The sequence below is a fragment of the Lissotriton vulgaris genome, unplaced genomic scaffold, assembly GCF_964263255.1.
Source record: "Lissotriton vulgaris unplaced genomic scaffold, aLisVul1.2 SCAFFOLD_2864, whole genome shotgun sequence".
Lineage (NCBI taxonomy): Eukaryota > Metazoa > Chordata > Amphibia > Caudata > Salamandridae > Lissotriton > Lissotriton vulgaris.
Window position 1 is genome coordinate 132,858 of NW_028244578.1, and position 18,531 is coordinate 151,388.

The following is an 18,531-nucleotide window of genomic DNA, read 5'->3' on the forward strand; positions in this document are numbered from 1 at the left end:
CCCCCGTGCACACACGGATGGCGTGCACGCAGCGGGTGACAGCAGGGCTGGCTCTGTTGACAGGGCAGGGTGTGTGCACGTGGTTGTGTGGGTGCCCGTGACTGCGGCCGCAGGGGCTGGGGCGGGGGCAGGTACAGCAGAGAGGTGGGTGGGGCAGGAGGCCGGCAGTGGGCGGTGTGCGTCTGGGGTCTGGGATAGGCTCAGCACCTCCGCGCCCTCGTGCTTATAACCAGCCCTAAAAATAGCCCCCGTCCCCGCCGACGTCCGCTGCCACCCAGCCCGCTCTTGACACTTTCCTGGGAGTTTTTACTTCAGTTTACCTTATTTATTTTTCTTTTTGACGTTCTTTTTTCTTGGTGTCTTTCTTCCTAATTTTCCAATTGTCATTGTTTTTCTTTTGTCCTTTTTCGTTCTTTCTCGCGTTTCCGATTTTTTTTCGCATTTTCTTGTGCCTCTTTTTTGTTTCAGTTATTCTATCTTTGTCTAAGAGTTTTGCTTTATTAAATATTCTATCAATTGTTATTTCTTATTTTGTGTTTTGTTTCTTCTTCCCATTTATCCTTTTTTCTTTGGTTCTCCTTCTGTTTATTTCGGATGATATGTTTAGAGTATATGATTTCGTTCTTTTAGCCTTATCTCTAATTTTCAGTTATTAGTTTTTTGTATTTCTTTCTGTCTCCTTCTTTCTTTCTAAGTTTTTTGTATTTCTTTCTTCTCATTTCTTACTTAGTTTTTTGTATTTCTTTCTTTCTTAGTTTTCTGTATTTCTTTCCATCTTCCTGATTTCTTTCTTAGTTTTTTGTATTTCTTTCTTTCTCCTCCTTTCTTTCTTAGTATTTGTATTTCTTTCTTTCTTTCTTAGTTGTTTTGTATTTATTTCTGTCTTTCTCCTCATTTCTTTCTTGTCTCTTTGTTTCCTATATTCTCCCTCTCCCGCATTTCTCCTCCTGTGCTTGCCTCGTACAGACTTCCTACCCCTGCCAGCCGCTCTGCCACCTGTCCCTAGCCCAGGTGGTCTGGTGCCCCACTGGGGGTCCCCTCTCACGTGGTGGTGTGCCAGCCCCCGGGTGCCACGCTCTGCCCTCGCTGTCTGTAGTGAACTGTGCCTGGGGTGGGCGGGGGCCCGTGCCGCCCCGGCCCCCTGCCTGCCCTTATAAAGAAGTTTAGCTTCCTGGGGCCGCCCCTTCTTTCACTCTTCTCGCCCTCTTTTTTTTCTCTCTCTTTCCTTTCGCTCTGCCCTGTTTCTAACCAGGCCGCATGGCAGCAGGCGCTCTACTAGAGACATTCAGCACAGGGCATAGAAAGAGCGCCTCGAAGCCGCTGCACAGCCCTTGAGCGCAGCCAGCACTTGGAAGTTTGCACAGAGACCAGGGTCACTGGTGAATAGCGCTTCGAAGGCACGTGCAACTTCTCAAAGTGTGTGAGCACCTCGCCCGTAGCGCCTGGAATCCTTGTGACACCTGGAAGCACCTCCACTTAGCGCCTCGACGCGTTTAAAGGACCCAGCTCCGGAGTACAGCGCCTGGAAACTCTGCACAGCCTGCCAGGCATCGTATTTTGACAGCGCCTTGAGGTGTGATCGAGCCCACACATAGCCCCTGGAAGCCCTGCTCTGGACTAGCGCCTCGAAGCTTTAGAACTCTTGTTTTGTGGCCCAAGACGGAGCCTGAGCGCCCCAAAGAAGCCAAGGGACCCCCGAGAAACGAACGGGACTGCTGGAGACCAGGGGTAAGTGCGCCGTGCCACGTGGATGGTGGGCGAGTTTTTTTATTTTATGCGTTTTTATACAGTACTTACTTTACCCGAAGGTGTCAGAGCGCTTCACAATAGGAAGCGCTGGACGAGGGGGATGGGGCGACCAGGTAGTAACAGAGCTGCCGGGTGGCCATATGTCGGAGTGTCCGTCCCTCAGTCCTGGTGGAATATCAGTGCCCCTTCTTTGTAGGGCCCCTCAGTGCCGAGGTCCGCTTCCTTCCAAAGACCCTGGGCTCGCGTACTTGAAAGGGAAGTTCAAGTGGAATCCTCATTTCATGGTCAAGGCTCCACATTTCATCCGGGGGAGCTGGTGTGTGTGTTGTATAAACAAAGGCCCCTTCCCCCTGTCTCCCGCCTCTCAGACACCCCTCCCCTCTCCCCCCTCCAGGAAATGTACAAGTTTTCGCTCAAGTGCAAGGTTACACTGCACAGGCTCTCACTGGCAGCCCCCCCCCCCTTACACAGAGTACATCCCACGTGTACCCGGGGGCCGCACCTGACGTCACTTCCACAAGGAGCTCAAACTTTTGCCGCCTCCGTCGGCGCCATGCCAGGGCGCGCGTGCAGCACTCGTGCTGTGCATCGTGTGCACGTTTAAATAACACAACACATGACACAATCTGCGCTGTTTGCAACATGTCCCTGGTGCAGGAAATCAAACAACTGGGTGCGCATTTTGTTCTGGATGGAGGCAGATTAAACAATGCACCATCTGCCCCATGGCCTCGGTGCAGGAGACGTAAAGACTGGCTGTAAACAAGGCACTATGTGCACCGTGGCCTCAGTGTGAATGAACGTAGAGACTGGCTGTAAACACTTTAGTGCTTGCACCATGTGTATATGGACATAAGGACTGGCTATCAACACTGCACTATGTGCACCGTGGGCTCAGTGTAGATGGATGTACAGACTGACCGTAATCACTGCACTATGTGCCCCATGGTAGATGAAAATGTAAATGTATGTACACTTGTAAAGCGCACTGTTACCCCATCACTCGGTCATCCTGGCGCTGTATACCACTGGGGAACCCATCCTGGCTTTCCCTGTGAGAGTGGAAAAGAGAATATGCTAGCCCTCAAACCACTTTTTCTCACAATTTTTGTGAATACAAACAGACACAATTATTTTGTTTGTATGGGTGAATTTATTTTACCCTTTTCATAAGTTTTTAGTCTTTTTATAAGAACATTTTTTCCTGGGTGAGAAAAGGCACAAAAATACTAACATTTACAATATTTACAGCTCACATACATACAACTTTCATACCACTATAACAACTGACATATATACAAGTAATCCACAAATCTATACATACTATGTATACAAGCTTCTTTTGAGAAAGAATATCAGTTATACAACCACAAATAATAATTCTTTGTGGAGAATCAAATTATTATGACGCCCAAACAGGGTCAAACAACAAAAAAGGCAACAAGAAAATAGATTTCGGATTCAACAGTTAGTTCAGATTAGTGAATCAATAACATCAGAATGTTAAACCAGGGATGCCTATTTTGCTGTTATTTGCCAACGCGTTTCGAATCTGAGTCAAAGCTCAGATTCTCCTCAGGGCTCTTTAAATGTGGATTCTGAAAAAGAGAGATGAAGCTTGCTTTAGCCACTATTCATAAAACCATTTTCGTCCCCTAACTGAAGAGATTATTACAGCTTTTACCTTAGTAATGGAAGGCGCGGTCCCGCGGTGCCATTTTTCAGATAAGGGCTTTAGTATAGGCAGAGGTTCTGTTCAAAAAAATTATGATGGTTAGCAACCATCCAGAGACACGCAGTAAAAGTGGCTCCAACCCTTCAAAGCATAAAGGTCATACCTTTCAATGTGACAAGCAGTGAAGCTACTGTATCCTTGAACGCTGTGCTTATTTCCGCTGTTCAGGCAGGGCTGCTGCAGCCTGGAACATATAAACACGAGCGGCACTAAGTACATGTGAATTAGTGGTTTTACAATGACGAGTTAGACGGTGGGTAGAAGTGAAACCGTACCTGGCAATTATGTATCCTAGCCCAAGAGTTGCTGCTCCACCAGCCTGTAGCTCCTTAGTTAGCGTGCGGGCGGCGGGCAGGGACCTCAGAACGATATTCCCAAAAGTCGGTGTTAATCACGCTGGTTTCTGGGGAAAGTTCAAGTAAAATATTTAGCGCTAAGCGCATAGACTAACCCCTCTAGGTAACCGATTGTGGCGCACAGGTACTAACCTTCCTCTCCAACTAGTGCATCAGGAAATGCGAACCCATTGGTGGACCACCACCATGTGAGCTTCCTACTTGATGACTACCTACCGCTAAGCATTATGGTCATTGTAGTGACTCAGAAAACATTTTACAAACGCAAAACTTCTGATAAAGAATTAAGCCCCGTTTGTGTGCTATTGAATTTTAGTATCAGATATGCTTCTTTTTTTAGAAGCATTTGTTCACTGTTAGTGCCAGAACTCAATTGGTTCAGGTTGAACAGCACAGTCCATTTGAACTCATATTCCCCATGGCTATTGTCAATGAAATGTTGGACAAGTGGCGCTGTGAGTACTTTGTTCTTAATGCGTGACCTATGTTGCGTCATGCGTGTGTTTACTTGCTGATTGGTCTTTCCAATGTAAATTTTCGGGCAAGAACAAACAATGGCATAAACCACATTTTTGGTTCTACAATTAGTGAAATTAGAGTGGGTCCACGTGGTCGTCATGTGTTGAAAGATTTTCCCTTCTATAGTTGTGTCACATGCGACACAATTCCCGCATCTATGGTGTCCCTCAACCGGTTTTAGGCCCCATTTCGACAATAAGTCGTTCTTTGGTTTTGTTATTCTGATATCTGCCCTAACTAGTTGCTGGCCAATATTTTGGTTTTTTCTGAAAGCAAATATTGGACGGGGGAAGGGTATTTCTAATTCTTCTAACAAATGCCAGTGTTTCTGGACCATTTGTCTTATTTTGTGAGTTTCAGCACAGAATGTCGTAACGCAGACCAGACTCTCTAATTCACGCTTGATTTTGGTTTCGAAGAGGCATTCTCTGGGTGTGTATCGTGCCCTCTTGTAGGAGTGTTTTAATAACTTTTTGGGGTATCCCCTCTGCTGTAACTCATCACAAAAATATTGGCCATGTTGTTCAAATTGTTCAACCTCTGAGCAATTTCTCCGAATACGGAGTAGTTGCCCATAGGGCAAATTAGCCCTTAGATTTCGAGGGTGTGAGCTGCCATAGTGAAGGATGGTGTTTTTGTCTGTTGCCTTCTTATGCGATGAAGATTTCAAGCTTCCTCCCACATTTTTTATTTCCACGTCCAAAAACGTCATTTTGACGTTACTTGAATCAAGTGAAAAATGAATATCCGGGTGTCGTGAATTAAGCCAGTGGTGAAAGTCAATCAAGTCTGTGTGGCTCCCCTGCCACAGGAGCCACACGTCGTCGATGTAACGATACCACTGCTTTATGTGTTGCATGTAAGGGTTATTTGTATCGACAAATTTTCTCTCGTATTCGGCCATGTACAGAACCGCCATTTCCGGAGCATAAGGGCACCCCATCGCGGTGCCCTTAATCTGCATGAAGAAGTCGTTATCAAAACGGAAATAATTCTTTTTCAGGGTTATTTCTGCCAGTCTAAGTATGAAAGACGTTGGGACTCTGTGGGGTCTCTCTCTGGAGTCTAGATAGAATTCGATAACCTCTAGCGCTTCCTCTTGCGGAATTTGTGAGAGGGCACCCCCAAGGTGAAGCCAGGCATCCCGGCGCTGCTAGGGCTGTTGTGGAGATTAAGCAAGCTATTGCCCAGAGTCACAGAGTGGGACCCATGGTTAGAGAGGCACCAAGGCGAGAATTATCGAGTCCGCAAACATTGATCCAAGACCCTGCCGCATCAGGAATTGAACCCTGGTCCAGGGCCGACCTCTGCTTCAGTGTCTGCTGCTTCTAACCAGTGAGCCACACCACTCCAGATGAACAAAAGGACTGACTGTAAACACTGCACTATTTGCACCATGGCCTCAGTGTAGATGAACAAATGGACTGACTGTAAACACTGCACTATGTGCCCCATGGCCTCAGTGTAGATGAACATTAGGACTGACTGTAAACACTGCACTATGTGCACCGTGGGCTCAGTGTAGATGGATGTACAGACTGGTTGTAAACGCTGCACTATTTGCACCATGGCTTCGGTGTTGATTGACGTATGGACTGACTGAAAACACTGCACTATTTGCACCATGGCCTCAGTGTAGATGAACGAAAGGACTGACTGTAAACACTGCACTATGTGCACCGTGGGCTCAGTGTAGATGAACGAAAGGACTGACTGTAAACACTGCACTATGTGCACCGTGGGCTCAGTGTAGATGAACGAAAGGACTGACTGTTAACACTGCACTATGTGCACCGTGGGCTCAGTGTAGATGGATGTACAGACTGACTGTAAACACTGCACTATTTGCACCATGACCTCAGTGTAGATGAACGAAAGCACTGACTGTAAACACTGCACTATGTGCACCATGACCTCAGTGTAGATGAACGAAAGCACTGACTGTAAACACTGCACTATTTGCACCATGGCCTCAGTGTAGATGAACGAAAGCACTGACTGTAAACACTGCACTATGTGCCCCATGGCCTTGGTGTTGATCAATCTAAAGACTGACTGTAAACAATGCACTATTTGCACCATGGCCTCAGTGTAGATGAACGAAAGCACTGACTGTAAACACTGCACTATGTGCACCATGGCCTCAGTATAGTTGAACGAAAGGACTGACTGTAAACACTGCACTATGTGCACCGTGGGCTCAGTGTAGATGAACAAATGGACTGACTGTAAACAAAGCACTATGTGCACCATGGGCTCAGTGTAGATGGATGTACAGACTGACTGTAAACACTGCACTATTTGCACCATGACCTCAGTGTAGATGAACGAAAGCACTGACTGTAAACACTGCACTATGTGCACCATGACCTCAGTGTAGATGAACGAAAGCACTGACTGTAAACACTGCACTATTTGCACCATGGCCTCAGTGTAGATGAATGAAAGCACTGACTGTAAACACTGCACTATGTGCCCCATGGCCTTGGTGTTGATCAATCTAAAGACTGACTGTAAACAATGCACTATTTGCACCATGGCCTCAGTGTAGATGAACGAAAGCACTGACTGTAAACACTGCACTATGTGCACCATGGCCTCAGTATAGTTGAACGAAAGGACTGACTGTAAACACTGCACTATGTGCATCATGGCCTCAGTGTAGATGAACGAAAGCACTGACTGTAAACACTGCACTATGTGCACCATGGCCTCAGTGTAGATGAGCGAAAGGACTGACTGTAAACACTGCACTATGTGTCCATTGGCCTCAGTGTAGATGAACAAATGGACTGACTGTAAACAAAGCACTATGTGCACCGTGGGCTCAGTGTAGATGGATGTACAGACTGGCTGTAAACACTGCACTATTTGCACCATGGCCTCAGTGTAGATGAGCGAAAGGACTGACTGTAAACACTGCACTATGTGTCCATTGGCCTCAGTGTAGATGAACAAATGGACTGACTGTAAACAAAGCACTATGTGCACCGTGGGCTCAGTGTAGATGGATGTACAGACTGGCTGTAAACACTGCACTATTTGCACCATGGCTTCGGTGTTGATTGACATATGGACTGACTGAAAACACTGCACTATTTGCACCATGGCCTCAGTGTAGATGAACGAAAGGACTGACTGTAAACACTGCACTATGTGCACCGTGGGCTCAGTGTAGATGAACAAATGGACTGACTGTAAACAAAGCACTATGTGCACCATGGGCTCAGTGTAGATAGATGTACAGACTGACTGTAAACACTGCACTATTTGCACCCTAACCTCAGTGTAGATGAACGAAAGCACTGACTGTAAACACTGCACTATTTGCACCATGACCTCGATGTTGATCAATCTAAAGACTGACTGTAAACAATGCACTATGTGCCCCATGGCCTCAGTGTAGATGAACAAATGGACTGACTGTAAACAATGCACTATGTGTCCATTGGCCTCAGTGTAGATGAATAAAAGGACTGACTGTAAACACTGCACTATGTGCACCATGGCCTTGGTGTTGATCAATCTAAAGACTGACTGTAAACAATGCACTATTTGCACCATGGCCTCAGTGTAGATGAACGAAAGCACTGACTGTAAACACTGCACTATGTGCACCATGGCCTCAGTGTAGATGAACGAAAGGACTGACTGTAAACACTGCACTATGTGCACCATGGCCTCAGTGTAGATGAACGAAAGCACTGACTGTAAACACTGCACTATGTGCACCATGGCCTCAGTGTAGATGAACGAAAGCACTGACTGTAAACACTGCACTATGTGCACCATGACCTCAGTGTAGATGAACTAAAGCACTGACTGTAAACACTGCACTATTTGCACCATGACCTCGGTGTTGATCAATCTAAAGACTGACTGTAAACAATGCACTATTTGCACCATGGCCTCAGTGTAGATGAACGAAAGCACTGACTGTAAACACTGCACTATGTGCCCCATGGCCTCAGTGTAGATGAACAAATGGACTGACTGTAAACAATGCACTATGTGTCCATTGGCCTCAGTGTAGATGAACAAAAGGACTGACTGTAAACACTGCACTATGTGCTTCATGGCCTTGGTGTTGATCAATCTAAAGACTGACTGTAAACAATGCACTATTTGCACCATGGCCTCAGTGTAGATGAACGAAAGCACTGACTGTAAACACTGCACTATGTGCACCATGGCCTCAGTGTAGATGAACGAAAGCACTGACTGTAAACACTGCACTATTTGCACCATGGCCTCGGTGTTGATCAATCTAAAGACTGACTGTAAACAATGCACTATTTGCACCATGGCCTCAGTGTAGATGAACGCAAGCACTGACTGTAAACACTGCACTATGTGCCCCATGGCCTCAGTGTAGATGAACAAATGGACTAACTGTAAACAATGCACTATGTGTCCCATGGCCTCAGTGTAGATGAACAAAAGGACTGACTGTAAACACTGCACTATGTGCACCATGGCCTTGGTGTTGATCAATCTAAAGACTAACTGTAAACAATACCCTATTTGCACCATGGCTTCGGTGTTGATTGACGTATGGACTGACTGTAAACACTGCACTATGTGCCCTATGGCCTCAGTGTAGATGAATGAAAGGACTGACTATAAACACTGCACTATGTGCACCGTGGGCTCAGTGTAGATGGATGTACAGACTGGCTGTAAACACTGCACTATTTGCACCATGGCTTCGGTGTTGATTGACATATGGACTGACTGTAAACACTGCACTATTTGCACCATGGCCTCAGTGTAGATGAACGAAAGGACTGACTGTAAACACTGCACTATGTGCCCCATGGCCTCAGTGTAGATGAACATTAGGACTGACTGTAAACACTGCACTATGTGCACCGTGGGCTCAGTGTAGATGGGTGTACAGACTGGCTGTAAACACTGCACTATTTGCACCATGGCTTCGGTGTTGATTGACATATGGACTGACTGTAAACACTGCACTATTTGCACCATGGCCTCAGTGTAGATGAACGAAAGGACTGACTGTAAACACTGCACTATGTGCCCCATGGCCTCAGTGTAGATGATCATTAGGACTGACTGTAAACACTGCACTATGTGCACTGTGGGCTCAGTGTAGATGGATGTACAGACTGGCTGTAAACACTGCACTATTTGCACCATGACCTCGGTGTTGATCAATGTAAAGACTGACTGTAAACAATGCACTATTTGCACCATGGCCTCGGTGCAGAAGGACGTAAAGACTGGCTGTAAACACTGCACTATGTGCACCATGGCCTCGGTTTTGATTGACGTAAGGACAGACTATAAACTCTACTCTACTTACAGCACATGGTTGGAATCAGCAGTCACAGAGACTGTAAATACTGAACTATTAATTTCATAAGATGAGTGTTCGCAGACACGGAGACTGTAAACACTGCACTATTTATTTCATTGGACGAGTGATAGCAGACACAGACTGTAAGCAGAGCACTTTTTATTTCGTAGGATAAGTGTTAGCAGACACAAAGACTAAAAACACTGCACTGCACTATTTATTTCATGGGATGAGCTTTAGCAGACACTGAGACTGTAAACACTGCACTATTTATTTCATGGGATGAGCGTTAGCAGGAACACAGAGTGTAAACACTGCACTATTTATATCATGGGATGAGCGTTAGCAGGCACAGAGAGTATAAACACTGCACTATTTATTTCATGGGATGAGCGTTAGCAGACATAGGGACTGTAAACGTGCACTATTTATTTCATGGGATGAGTGTTAGCAGGCACAGAGACTGTAAACACTGCACTATTTATTTCATGGGATGAGCATTAGTAGGCACAGAGAGTGTAAACACTGCACTATTTATTTCATGGGATGAGTATTAGCAGGCACAGAGAGTGTAAATACTGCACTATTTATTTCATAAGATGAATGTTAGCAGGCACAGAGACTGTAAACACTGCACTATTTATTTCACGGGATGAGCGTTAGCGGACATAGAGACTCTAAATACTGCACTATTTATTTCATGGGATGAATGTTAGCAGACACAGAGACTGTAAGCACTGCACTGCACTATTTATTTCATGGGATGAGCTTTAGCAGACAAAGAGAATGTAAACACTGCACTATTTATTTCATGGGATGAGCGTTAGCAAGCACAGAGAGTGTAAACACTGCACTATTTATTTCATGGGATGAATGTTAGAAAACACAGAACCTGTAAATACTGTACTATTTATTTCATTGGATTAGTGTTAGCAGGCACAGAGACTGTAAGCACGGTACTGCACTATTTATTTCATGTGATGAGCGTTTGCAAACACAGAGACTGTAAACACTGCACTATTTATTGAATGAGATGAGTGTTCGCAGACACAGAGACTGTAAATACTGCACTATTTATGTACCATGCTTTGTATCTGCAGTCACAGAGGCCATGAACACTGTATGCAGGGCACAAGTCCTAACAAAAAGAATTGGGGGTACTAACCAGGTTAGGCAGTATGCAAGTGAAATTATGAAGCGTGTCGTCACATCGCATGATCTCACGATGCGTGACATTGTATGTGACATAACAGGAAGTTACCTCACTGGAAGTGACTTCATAATAAGTGACATCAGATAGTAAGACCTCACACATATGTTTATCAGGTATAGCATGAGTACATTTAAGCACATTATGAAATTTAACAAATGAGATTTGGCATCGGTTGTGCCAAAAAAGTGGCGTAATCTTGATGCAAAATCTGGGCCTCAACTAATGTTTATTTTTTTAATCCCTGCCACAAAGAAATTGGCACCAAATAGAAGCCTGGCAGTTGATCTGTTATGCCTAATTAGTTGCAAAGTCTACATTTTAAAATATTTGAGTGGGTTAAGGCACCTGCTGTAAAGGTTCCATTAAATTTCAGGGAATAGTGATAATGGTGAGATAACTGTGGTGGATAATGCACTTGCTGGAGAGATCTGTGTTTTGTAAAGTCCTAAATTTGAATCAAAGTAGTAGAGACGGTAAATGTGTCTCCTGCAAAGCACCTCATCTAACACACAGATGACAGATTTTTATTTGATGTAGATAGTAAAGTGGGTTACTGCTTTGTTACTTGCAGTTCATAAATTAGAATCCTTTTAAAAGACCACATTGAGCAATGAAGGACATGCGACTCCTACACCTTGTAGCGCTCATTGTCTCATGTCACCCATCTTGTACATTGATTTACACATGTACATGATGAATTGTCAATGTATAATGTGTATGTTACATAAAGAGCCCTGACACCCTGCATTGGGTTGCTTAGCGCTATAAAATAAATAAAAATGTGCTATTGAAATTGTTATTTGTGTAAATACTGGGACAGACAACACATCTGACATTCTTACCGTGCATGCATCTATTATATACAGGGACTGAACAAAGGCAAAAGCTGCCTCTCTTAACCCGTTGCCTGCGTTCGTCGGCCAATGGCCATCACGAGCACTACCTCCGTAGTGCTGCGCACGTCCGTTGGCTGATGCGGCCCCACCCACTCCGTTAAACGGCCGCAATGCGGCGGAATTGCTGCAGCGATTAACAAGTTAAGTACCTGTAAAGAAATAACAAGCTGTGTGTCTTTCTTTCCCCTCTGTGGCATTTACATTTAAGTGTGAGGTTCCAGGCCGCCTCCAGTCAGGATATTCAACAAAAGGAGGCCGGATGGCCGCTTAACTTCGGCCCAGCTGGAGCTAAAGAAAGGCTCCCTCGCTGCCTGCACGGTGCTGCTGGGAATCTGCAAACATACAAGGTGCCGACACTGCTGAACGTGTCCGGTGTCTGAAAATTACACTGCACAACTTCAGCATATTCCTGCGGGGCCCACCTTCTTGGCAGGGGGACGCGTCCATCCTGTGAAAAGAGTGGTCGGACGCCATGTCCCTGAGTGTACCCCCGACTTGTTCCCTGACTGTCTGTATTATGTCATTTGAGACAAAAGACACACACACTAACACCAGCAGGTCTCAGTCATGTTCTTGCTTATATGTTCTTGGAATAGGCAGACATTAACATCGTAAATACCGGACTATTTGTTTAATGTGATCAAGCACAGTCAGTCACTACTGCACTACAGGCATTAGCGCGTTAGTGTGGCCATGCAGGCAAGAACAGCTGCTAACTTACGGTACGCCGGTTACGTGCCCTGTACGTGAGCCGCCTTCTTATTAGGTCCTGCCTACTAAACAGCACATGCGCTGTTTGTTGTGAGACCTATTGTCACTTACAGTGGGTTTCAATCCTGTCCACTGCTTACTATTGTCTAACTTCATTGTCACTCCCATCTGCTTGCATCTTATTTGTTATCTTGTGCGGGTTTTACTTCCTCTTCCTGCGTTCGGCCCTCCCCTGGAGCACAGACGCAATACTCATGTCCTTCCATTGCTCACTGTTCAGATTCTACTCTCTTCTTTTAGTTGAAGCACAAAACAAGAATGCATGTGTTTTCCAGATGTCTCCCTCGTGTTGGTCTTTCTCTGCATGTATGCCTGTCCTGCCATCTCCGTGATGCACTCCCCCATCTGTGCTTCTCCCCAGCCGGACATTCCTCACTCTCTTGCCCCTTGGCTTTCCCCTGCTCTATGTTCCTCTCTCTCAGTTTACTTCTCCTCTGCGCCCCTTTCTTGCTCCCATTGGTCCCTGTGTTTCTTCCCCCACCCTCCGGTTTCTTCCTCCTCCCCGTCCTCCTTGATTACAGCCCCCCTGTGTTGCTTCCCTCACCTGCTCGCATTTTATTTTTTTATTTACTGATCCAACTCAGATCGGAAAGAAAATGAAAAAAAGTGCTAGCGTAATTTTGTATGTCTTCACATTCAAAGTGCACACATTCTTGGTGTTCTCTTTCTTAGCTGTGTTGCAGTACAGCCTGGCTAAAACATTGGCAATAGCTGCCAAAGATAAAGCCTATTGTATTTGCCAATGCTAGTTAATTTATCTGAACACTAGGCTGTCCAGAACCAATAGCTGCCAAAGGTAAGACCTGTTGTCTTTGCCAATGCTTATTAATTTATCTGAACAGTGGGCTGTCCAGAACCAATAAATGTCAAAGGTATGGCTTGTTTGCTTTGACAATGATTGTTAATTTATCTGAACAGTGGGCTGTCCAGAACCAGTAGCTAATAGGTATAGCATATTGGCGCTGCCAATGCTTGTTCATTTATCTGAACAGTGAGCTGTCCAGATTAGAACCAATAGCTGCCAAATGTAGGGCCTGTTGGCTTTGCCAATGCTTGTTAGTGCTTGCCTAATTTCACCACAACACAGTGAAAGCGGAAGTGACATCACAGCCTCTTTCAGCCTTAGAAGTGATAACATCCATCAAAGTACATTCTGTGACCTTTGTCCCGGGTCGAGGATGGGACCTGGAAGCACTTACGGCCAGATTCATCAAGCTTAATTGCGCTCGCAAAGGGCCAGATTCTGAGAGTGCCATTTTTGCATTTGGGATTCATCATCCCAAATGCAAAATTCGCTAATAAAGAATTCGCACATTTGCGAGGAATTGCATTTAAAGAATCTCTATTTGAGATTCCTTAAATGCAATTCATGAACCATTTTAAAATTGCGAATTCGCAATTTTGGGCCGCTATTTACCGCGAGGTCAAACCTCATGGTAAATAGCGAAAACTTAGAAGAATGCATTTAAATGCGTTTTTCTAAGTTGCATGTTACACACACACATGTCCTTGAGACATGTGTGTGCGCAACACCAATGTAGATTACATTTCAGAGGTGCTACAGGGTGTCCTTTGGACACCCCTGGCACCCTTGAAATCGCATCCTTATTTGCCCATAGGAATGAATGGGGAGTTATTCCTTATTTGCGATTAGCAATTTGCTAATCGCAAATAAGGAATGTGTAGGAATCGCAATTTATTTAGCGATTCCTACATGAATCCCGTTTTGCAAGTCCTTAATAGCGATTCCTTAATAATCGCTGTTAAGGACTCGCAAAATGGGACTATGATGAATCTGGCCGTTAGTGACGTCATGCACACCAGCCCCTCCCTCCCTTCTGAATATTAAAACCACAGGGGGTTCCAAGGAGCCCCCCAGGGGGCCGGTGAACCCCTCTGCTCTCGGATGATGCTCTGCTGGCCTCCAGAGAGCCCCCGGCCCAATAGCGACGGGTGACTGGTGACCCTGCACTGTCGCTTCAGGGAGGGGGCACGATATCTGGGGGGTCTGGACTGACGGCGATGCTTCACCCAAAGGGCCGGAACACCCCGCGAGTCACTATCTTCAACCAAAAATAAGAAGCAGGAGTAGGTGCCGTGGAACTAGCCATACACAGGACGTCACACGCAGCGCCTTGAAGCCCCTTCCAATCATCCTAGCTATTCAACATTTGGCGCAGCCTTAGAGGAGCACACGGGGCACATCTGGGAAAAAGAAGACAAAACAAGCTGGAATCACACTCTGCAACTAGCGCCTAGTGCAAACCAGCAAGCAGCGCCGCGAAAGGTCCAAGAAAACTGCAAGTTAGCGAGCTGCGGCGAAGGTAAGGGGAGGGGGGGGAGTCCACCGCCCTCAAAACTCGTGCCCCCCCTTGCTACGCTCAGAGCTACAAGTCATTGAAAATGAGAGCAGTGTATATTATACCCGTCTTGTCAATACAAGTCAATGGAGCTTAGGGCCACATTTATCATGCAAATTAGCAATCGCAAAGGCCGAAATTCGCAGAATTTCGGCCTTTGCAAATGCAAATTTGCTAAATGGAATGTATGAAGAAAAACTGGTGCAAAATAAGGAATCGCAAAATTTGCGATTCCTTATTTTGCAATTGCATTTAAGGAATCGCAAATTTTGCGATTCCTTAAATGCAATTTATGTAGCAAAAAAAATTAGCAAAATGCCCTTAAGGAATCGCATATTACCACCAACTTCTAGTTGGTGGTAAGTTGCGAATTCCTTGAAAAATGCACATTTTTGCATTTTTTAAATGTGCCATGTGACGCACATACATGCCCTTGGAGCATGTATGGTAATAAAAGTAATAATTTTATTTCGCATAGCTACTTAAAACCATTGCAATACAAAAATAGGCTAAGAACAGCGAATAATAAAAGTACAATTCTAATAAAAGAGAATAAAACATTCACATTTTCCTTAGTTTGAATGTGCACGCAACAGCTTCATGAGCAATAAAGTTTTTTTTTTTTTTTTTTTTTTTTTTTTTTTAAAGTTCAACTTTATATTTGTAAGGTATTTCTACTTTTCCGATATCCTCATAAGCTCATGGAGTCAGTAATGTCATTCGACAGAGTAATATTAGGTCGGTATGCACCTGTTACAACGCATTTTTTACAACGCACTACCACTACAACGCAGGCATTACAACGCATACCATTACAACGCATTGCGCTGGGGGGCGCTCTAGGATAAGAGGTAAGTTTAATTTACTATCCAACACCTTCCCTAGGGTCCACGGGGACTGGAGTTAAAATAGTAAATTATACTTACCACTATCCAGCACCCCAAAGCGCTATGCGTTGTAATGGTATGCGTTGTGAATACCGCGTTGTAATGGTATGCGGAGTAAAAGTATGCGTTGTAACGTCATACATCCATTAGGTCAATAGTACAGGGACTGGTATAGATTAATTTCTGGCATCTTTTTTTCCACTGCCTTCATAAATTTTACGAAGCTACAGCTCAAGCGAGAATCATGGGGAGAAAAGCAAGCCAGAACTGCCTCCCTTCGTGTACGGATTCCTTGCCGATTGAAGTGGTGTTTCAACAAGTGTTTCCGTTCATCGCGTAATTTCTCGCAAGAGCATATCAAGTGCAGCATGTCCTCTTGCCCCAAGCCACATAGCCGACAAAGGGGATCAGCTTTTATTTTAATCCAGCGTGGGAGATTTTGAGTACAGGGTAGCAGGCCCAGCCTGTGCTTTAAGGAGGACATTTTGACGGATTTGGAGTATCCCTCCCCAAAGTAGCTCTGTGGTGCCTTAGTAGTATACGAGTTTAGGGTCATCCAACCATGCCTTCTTTTGGAGAGGGCTGCCTTATCTTGGACCCATGATAGCTGTTTGATCGATTTCTGGACCAATTTTTTGAGTGTTATATGATTTACTGGGGTATCCCAGAGCTGCTCTAGTCCCGTGTTCGTCCGGCTGTCCAGTAGGAATTTGGCTGCTGCTGAGGACGGACGTTGTACTAACATGTTCACCAATGCATATTTCAGGGGTGCAACAGGGTGTCCTTTGGACACCCCTGCACCCGCGAAATTATTCTCAATTTGCAATTAGCAAATTGCGAATCGCAAATTGAGAATAACTTCCCATTCATTCCTATGGGCCTCCTGGCCCATAGAAATGAATGGGAAAGTATTCCTTAACCCTTTCCATGCTCATGACGAGCTCAGCTCGTCATGATGCACGGTTGAGCTGTGCTGATGACGAGCTGAGCTCGTCATGATCAATAGACCTAACGATAAGTCAGCATAGGAGGGGAAAACACCTAGCAGCCAAGGTGTTAATTGCGATTCGCAATTTGCTAAATGCAATCAAGGAATTCTAAGGAATCGCAAAAAAAATTTGATTTTGTACATATGGCCCTTAGTCACGTGACTAAAACGTTGTGCCTCTCAGCGACAGCCTCGCTCATGTGCAGATGAGGGGACATTCTCCCAGGGGAGCCCCGGCGTCATTGAGAAAATTTCATTCATTCATGCAGCGCTAGGTTCATCATTCGACTTGGATCCTTCTCTCACGTGCCGGATGCAAACGCGAGGTGGTGCTTCTAGGAAATGTGCAAATGTACAACCTCGAGCCCCTGGTTTCTGGTCCCACAGAGCTATGAAAACTAACAAGTATTGTCAATGCCAAAGGAAGGTCAAACTACTATAAAGCAACATCCATATTCAATTAATTAGATGATACATTCATTTACATATGCAATTATTAACACTATTACATAGGAGAATGTACATGATACAGGCAAGATTGAAGTTTTCACGCTTCCAAATATATGAGGGACCTCCAAATCGGCGACAAGTTTCAAGAGTAGCACGGAAGGCTCAGACACCATGCCCCATGCCAAGCGCCTTCTCCGCATCTTCTTGAACCCTCAAACTCTGGGGCCATGTCCTTACTTCCTCCTATGGCAAAGCTCATTCAGACAGTTCACTTCGCATCATTCAGGAAGGACAAACGTCTGCTTGATTGAGGCACCCTTGGCTCCACCCTGGAGGCAGTGCAGGGACAGCGTTGGATGGACTAAGGATGGTGGTGGATCGCGGCAGTGACAGTGGCCAGATACCTTTCAATTCCTTGGAGGCTGGTGACACCACCTACTACTATGACTTCCTTCGCTGTCTGGCGGAAGCTTCCCTTGAGGGACCTTCCAGTGTTCAGGTGTGGCATATTGGCACACAACAACACCTAAAACTGCAACATCCCAACTACCATCATGGTGTACACAAAACTACACCTAACATTTCAACAACCAAAACATCATAAAGTACACAAAACTGGACCAGAAACACCAGTTAAACCACCCTCCGGATGTACCTGAAACTTCACCCATGGTCCAATGAACCTACCACCTCCATGATGTACACAAAACTCCTGCTGACTCAATAATACCCAAAGGAACTGCAGCCACTCCACCCTCATGTTGGACACAGAATTCCAACTGAGGTGACAACATCCATCCATCAAGATGCACACACAACTACAGCGTGCACTCCTCAAGACTCCCTTCTTTCGATACCTCAGAGTACAGTGGCACCTTTCCATGGGCACACATGATGTTGAGTCCTCTCTGACCAAGGGACAGGGTGCGGAGAAGTGCTCCATGCAGGGCAGGGTGCTGGTATTGAAGAGCCCTGCACAGGGCAGGGTGCTGGTATGGAAAAGCCCTGCCCATGGCAGGGTTCTGGTTGTGACGGGGCCCCACCAGGGTGGTTGTGGTGAAGACCTCTCCCAACCATAGGGTGTCTGCGAAGAGCTCTGCCCAGTGCAGGGTGTTGGTGGTGAAGATACTTTCCCAGGGCAGGGTGCTGGTTGTGACCGGCCCCTCCACGGTGTGTGTGGTGAAGACCTCTCCCGACCATAGGGTGCCCGGACAGAGTGATGGTGGTGAAGATGCCTGTCCAGGGCAGGGTGCTGGTGGTGAAGATACCTGCCCAGGGCAGGGTGCT

At 45.6% G+C, this 18,531-nt stretch overlaps 1 protein-coding gene across 1 annotated transcript in view; it reads left to right on the forward strand.

The window, feature by feature from the left end:
• The first annotated feature begins 268 nt into the window (after positions 1-268).
• LOC147667198 (large neutral amino acids transporter small subunit 3-like) overlaps positions 269-18,531 on the forward strand; it is a 133,444-nt gene continuing 115,181 nt past the window's right edge. Inside the window, exon 1 of the mRNA XM_086948858.1 lies at positions 269-1,728. The gene's annotated coding sequence lies outside the window, so the exon portion shown is untranslated. The remainder of the gene's footprint in view (positions 1,729-18,531) is intronic.